General features: G+C 43.6%; 1 pseudogene; it reads right to left on the bottom strand.

Annotated features, from left to right (window-relative positions):
• Window positions 1–979: 979 nt before the first annotated feature.
• Window positions 980–3,913, bottom strand: LOC106566203 (protein SEC13 homolog; annotated as a pseudogene).
• Between the last annotated feature and the right edge of the window lie 2,181 nt (window positions 3,914–6,094).

Consider the following 6,094-nt stretch of genomic DNA (forward strand, 5'->3'; position numbering starts at 1 on the left):
GTTAGCCCAGATCTGGGACCAGGCTAGGCGGTAGTTAGCCCAGATCTGGGACCAGGCTAGGCGGTAGTTAGCCCAGATCTGGGACCAGGCTAGGCGGTAGTTAGCCCAGATCTGGGACCAGGCTAGGCAGTAGTTAGCCCAGATCTGGGACCAGGCTAGGTGGTAGTTATCCCAGATCTGGGACAAGGCTAGGTGGTAGTTAGCCCAGATCTGGGGCCAGACTAGGTGGTAGTTAGCCCAGATCTGGGACTAGGTGGTAGTTATCCCAGATCTGTGACCAGGCTAGGTGGTAGTTAGCCCAGATCTGGGACAAGGCTAGGTGGTAGTTAGCCCAGATCTGGGGCCAGACTAGGTGGTAGTTAGCCCAGATCTGGGACTAGGTGGTAGTTATCCCAGATCTGGGACCAGGCTAGGTGGTAGTTAGCCCAGATCTGGGACTAGGTGGTAGTTATCCCAGATCTGGGACCAGGCTAGGTGGTAGTTAGCCCAGATCTGGGACAAGGCTAGGTGGTAGTTAGCCCAGATCTGGGGCCAGGCTAGGTGGTAGTTAGCCCAGATCTGGGACTAGGTGGTAGTTATCCCAGATCTGGGACAAGGCTAGGTGGTAGTTAGCCCAGATCTGGGGACTAGGTGGTAGTTAGCCCAGATCTGGGACAGGCTAGGTGGTAGTTAGCCCAGATCTGGGACCAGACTAGGTGGTAGTTAGCCCAGATCTGGGACTAGGTGGTAGTTAGCCCAGATCTGGGACCAGGCTAGGTGGTAGTTAGCCCAGATCTGGGACTAGGTGGTAGTTAGCCCAGATCTGGGACCAGGCTAGGTGGTAGTTAGCCCAGATCTGGGACCAGGCTAGGTGGTAGTTAGCCCAGATCTGGGACTAGGTGGTAGTTAGCCCAGATCTGTGACCAGGCTAGGTGGTAGTTAGCCCAGATCTGGGACTAGGCTAGGTAGTAGTAGTCATTCTCTGTGGGGACCTCTCGACTTACTTCCAGAGTTTGACCAGGTTGTCACAGCCTCCTGAGACAAACCTCTTGATGCAGTTGGGCTTCTGACCCGATGGCTGGTCTATCAGTCTACCTGGCACCACCGCCGGAGCCCAGCTCGTTACGGCCAATCTGACAGGACAGAGGGTTGTTACAACAGACAGTCACATTGACAGACTGTTTAAAAAGCCTTGTTCATACGACTACAATACGTCTAACAATTAAAATGTCAACTACTTTAGTCTGAAACATTCTGGTTTATTCATACGAACACAGCATACTGTTATGAGAAAAGAAAGCTGGAGGGTTTTTACGTCAGACCACACAGTGAAATGTACATTCATTTAAACGGTAAACGTTGTTCTCACTGTTGTGTGCATTGTTGATCTTCTTAATGTCCCATTGTTGATCCCCGGAGCAGGTGATCAATGAGATGGCTCCATCTGAGCTGCCGCAGGCCAGGATCAGACCAAAGTCATATGGACCCCAGCACACTGAATTCACTGAAGATACACATAATGGGATAATTAAGCAATAAGGCCTGAGGAGGTGTGGTATATGGCCAATATACAACCTCTCTGGGCTAGGCGGGACGAATTCGTCCCACCTACGCAACAGCCAGTTGAATCCTGTGGCGCGATTTTCAAATACCTTAGAAATGCTATTACTTCAATATCTCAAACATATGACTATTTTACAGCATTTTAAAGACAAGACTCTCGTTAATCTAACCACACTGTCCGATTTCAAAAAGGCTTTACAACGAAAGCAAAACATTAGATTATGTCAGCAGAGTACCCAGCCAGAAATAATCAGACACCCATTTTTCAAGCTAGCATATAATGTCACATAAACCCAAACCACAGCTAAATGCAGCACTAACCTTTGATGATCTTCATCAGATGACACACCTAGGACATTATGTTATACAATACATGCATGTTTTGTTCAATCAAGTTCATATTTATATCAAAAACCAGCTTTTTACATTAGCATGTGACGTTCAGAACTAGCATACCCCCCGCAAACTTCCGGGGAATTTACTAACAATTTACTAAATTACTCACGATAAACGTTCACAAAAAACATAACAATTATTTTAAGAATTATAGATACAGAACTCCTTTGTGCAACCCCTGAGATCTACACCCCCCAAAAGGTGCTGGAAGCACAGGGTCAGGGGTCAGCCAAGGTCCCGTGCCCTTGGAGCAATTAAGGGTTAAGTGGTTATAGGAGAGGCTCTTACCTGAGGAGTCATGTACGGTGTACTCGTACATTTTGTCCCCAAGTACCGTTCTCCTCCTTCCAGATGATCACCTTCCTGTCGTAGGAACACGAGGCCAGGATGTTGCCGTACATGGGGTGAGCCCAGGCCACCTGCCACACAGGACCCTCGTGACTGTGGCGAGAGAGGAAAATGATAAAACAGCAACATTATACTTCCCTCCATGTGGGTTTGAAAATGTGAAAAAGTTCCAACACCACAATCACATGTTTTCTTACTAAGCTGACACTTGGTAGAAATCTTCCCCTCAAATTCACACACTGGTGGAAAATTTTTTAAATATATAGCTAGGTTAAATAACTAATAAAAGATAAGAACTGCGATCATAGAACAACCACAATAGATCTGAAATCATTTAGGTCACACTTACCCTCTCAAATCCGCCACAAGGATGTGTCCTCCATTGTTGACATGGAAGATCTTGACAGACCTGTCAGAAGAGCAGGTGGCCAGTCTGATGCCGTAGTAATTCATCTGGGCATCATGCTTTACACACAACACACCACATCAAGACAGATCAAAGGTTGCAGTCATATCAAATCAGTCAAGGTATAGTTAGTAATAGACTAGGCATAGCTAGATACAATCAATTCAGGAGGATAGTTTGTTGCGTAACAGTCGAGTGAGGAAAGCTTAATAAAGATTTACAGGGAAATGGAATTAACTTAATACACAACTCATTCAAAATCAAATCAATGACACACAGTCAACTATCTTAGCTACACTGAACAAAAAATATAAAACGCAACATGTAAAGCGTTGGTCCCATGTTTCATGAGCTGAAATAAAATATACCAGAAATGTTCCATACTCACAAAAAGCTTTTTTCTCTCAAATTTTGTTGAAATCCCTGTTAGTGAGCATTTCTCATTTGCCAAGATAATCCTTCCACCTGACAAATGTGTCATATCAAGAAGCTGATTAAACAATGTGACCATTACACAGGTGCACCTTGTGCTGGGGACAATAAAACACCCCTCTAAAATGTTTTGTCACAACACAATGCCACAGATGTCTCAAGTTTTGAGGGAGGATGCAATTGTCATGATGACTGCAAGAATGTCCACCAGAGCTGTTGCCAGAGAATTAAATGTTCATTTCTCTACATCGTTTTAGAGAATTTGGCAGTACGGCCAACCGGCCTCACAACCGCAGACCATGTATAACCACCCCAGCTCAGGACCTCCACATCCTGCTTCTTCACCTGTGGGATCATCTGAGACCAGCCACCCAGACAGCTGATGAAACTGTGGGTTTGCACAACCGAAGAATTTCAGAACAAACTGTCAGAAACCGTCTCAGGGAAGCTCATCTTCCTGCCCGTCGTCCTCACCAGGGCCTTGACCTGACTGCAGTTTGGTGTCATAACCGACTTCAGTGGGAAAATGCTCACCTTCGATGGCCACTTGAACGCTGGAGAAGTGCTCTTCACAGATGAATTCCGGTTTCAACCGGGCAGAAGGTAGACAGCGTGTATGGCATGGTGGGCGAGCGGTTTGCTGATGTCAATGTTGTGAACAGAGTGCCCCACGCGGGCGGTGGGGTTATGGTATGGACAGGCATGAGCTACAGTCAACAAACACAATTGCATTTTATTGATGGTAATTTGAATGCACAGAGATACCGTGGACGAGATGCTGAGGTCCATTGTTGTGCCATTCATCTGCTGCTATCATCTCATGTTTCAGCATGAAAAATGCTGGGCCCCATGTCACAAGGACCTTTACACAATCCCTGGATCTGTATACAATTCCATGGCCTGCATACTCACCAGACATGTCACCCATTGAGCATGTTTGGGATGCTCTGGATCGACGTGTACGATAATGTGTTCCAGTTCCTGCCGATATCCAGCAACTTCGCACAGCCATTGAAGAGGAGTGGAACAACATTACACAGGCCACAACCAACAGCCTGATCAACTGTATGTGAAGGAGATGTCGCGCCACATGAGGCAAATGATGGTCACACCAGATACTGACTGGGTTTCTGATCCACGCCCCTGCCTTTTTTTAAACGGTATCTGTGACCAACAGATACATATCTCCATTCCCAGCAGTGGTGGTAGGAGCTATAGGAGGCCGGACTCATTGTAATGGCTGGAATGGAATTAATAGAACAGAGTCAAACGTGTTGTTTCCATGTTTGATATCGTTCCATTTATTCCATTCCAGCCATTAATGAGCCTGTCCTCCTATAGCTCCCCCCCACCAGCCTCCACTGATCCCCAGTCATGTGAAATCCATAGAGTACTGACTGATTTTCTTATATGAACTGTAACTCAGTTCAGTGTATTTAGCTAATATAGCTGGCTGTCACAGAGTTCACAGTTCATCGATGAGGAACTTGTGGTGTCCACCGTGTTGATGACGGACACCTATATGCAAGACAAACAGATGGGATGATCAGATATCTGGAAAGCCACATTCTTCAGTGTTACATGAGCTGCTAACTAAATTATAGAGAATGCATACAATAATTAACAGATATAAACCTATGTTTAGTGGTCTAGCTAATTAAATAATAGTAAACAACAAAAAATCTCAGTGAAAAAGACACTTGTAAACGTTTGCATCTTGGCCAGCTCGCTACTGTTAAGTGATGTTTGAATGAATTTACCATCATTGATGAGTATTGTAATACTTTTTGTTTTTTGTCTCTAAACAGAGCAATAGCACTCCAAATCGTGTAACCCTGTTAACAAATGATCTCGATTTTACGATATGTCATCAAGAATTGTTTTCTGATCCGACGTGGCAACAAATATTAGCGTCTCCACAGCAACACTAAACAAAAAATGACTTCCGGTTCACGGAATTTCGGAAATGTTCAATATAAATGTCCCCCACGTTTTAGTAAATAAACATCTCATTAACATGTATTTATTTATTTATTTATTTATTTATTGTGTATGACAAATAATTCTCTAAACATGAATAAACTCACCTGTTCTGTGTTCTAGGTACTCTAGTGAGTAAACTGAATGTATTTAATCTTACCATAACAAAGGGGTTGAATACTTATTGACTCAAGATATTTCAGCTTTTCATTTTTAATGAATTTGTAAAAATGTCTAAAAACTTAATTCCACTTTGACATTATGGGGTATTGTGTGTAGGCCAGTGACACAAAATCTCAATTTAATAAATTTAAAATGTAGGCTGTAACACAACAAAATGTAGAAAAGAGGTGTGAATATATTCTGAAGGCACTGTAACGCTATTAACTAACGTTATCCAGATATCTGATCATCCCATCTGTTTGTCTTGCATATAGGTTTCTGTCATCAACACGGTGGACACCTCTTATGAGGACATTATCGTGAGTCAAGTTCCTCATCAATGAACTGTGAACGCTGCTGTGACATCTAATAAAATGGCCACACAGACTATTTGCATTGCCCCCCAAACCCCCTCTTTTACACAGCTGCTACTCTCTGTTGTTATCATCTATGCATAGTCTCTTTAATAACTTTACCTACATATTACCTCAACTAACCGGTGCCCCCGCACATTGACTCTGTACCGGTACCCCCCCCCCCCCCTCTATATAGTCTCGCTATTGTTATTTTACTGCTGCTCTTTAATTACTTGTTCCTTTTATTTCTTATCCGTATTTTTTTAAACTTCATTGTTGGTTAAGGGCTCGTCAGTAAGCATTTCACTGTAAAGTCTACTGCTGTTGCATTCATGTGACTAGTACGATTTGATTTGATTTGACAGCTTCTAACTACTATAGTTGACTGTCATTGATTTGATTTTGAATGGGTAATTTATTATCTTAATCCCATTGCCCTGTAAAACTGTATCTAGCTGTAGGTAGTCTACTA

This window comes from Salmo salar, chromosome ssa12, assembly GCF_905237065.1.
Source record: "Salmo salar chromosome ssa12, Ssal_v3.1, whole genome shotgun sequence".
NCBI lineage: Eukaryota > Metazoa > Chordata > Actinopteri > Salmoniformes > Salmonidae > Salmo > Salmo salar.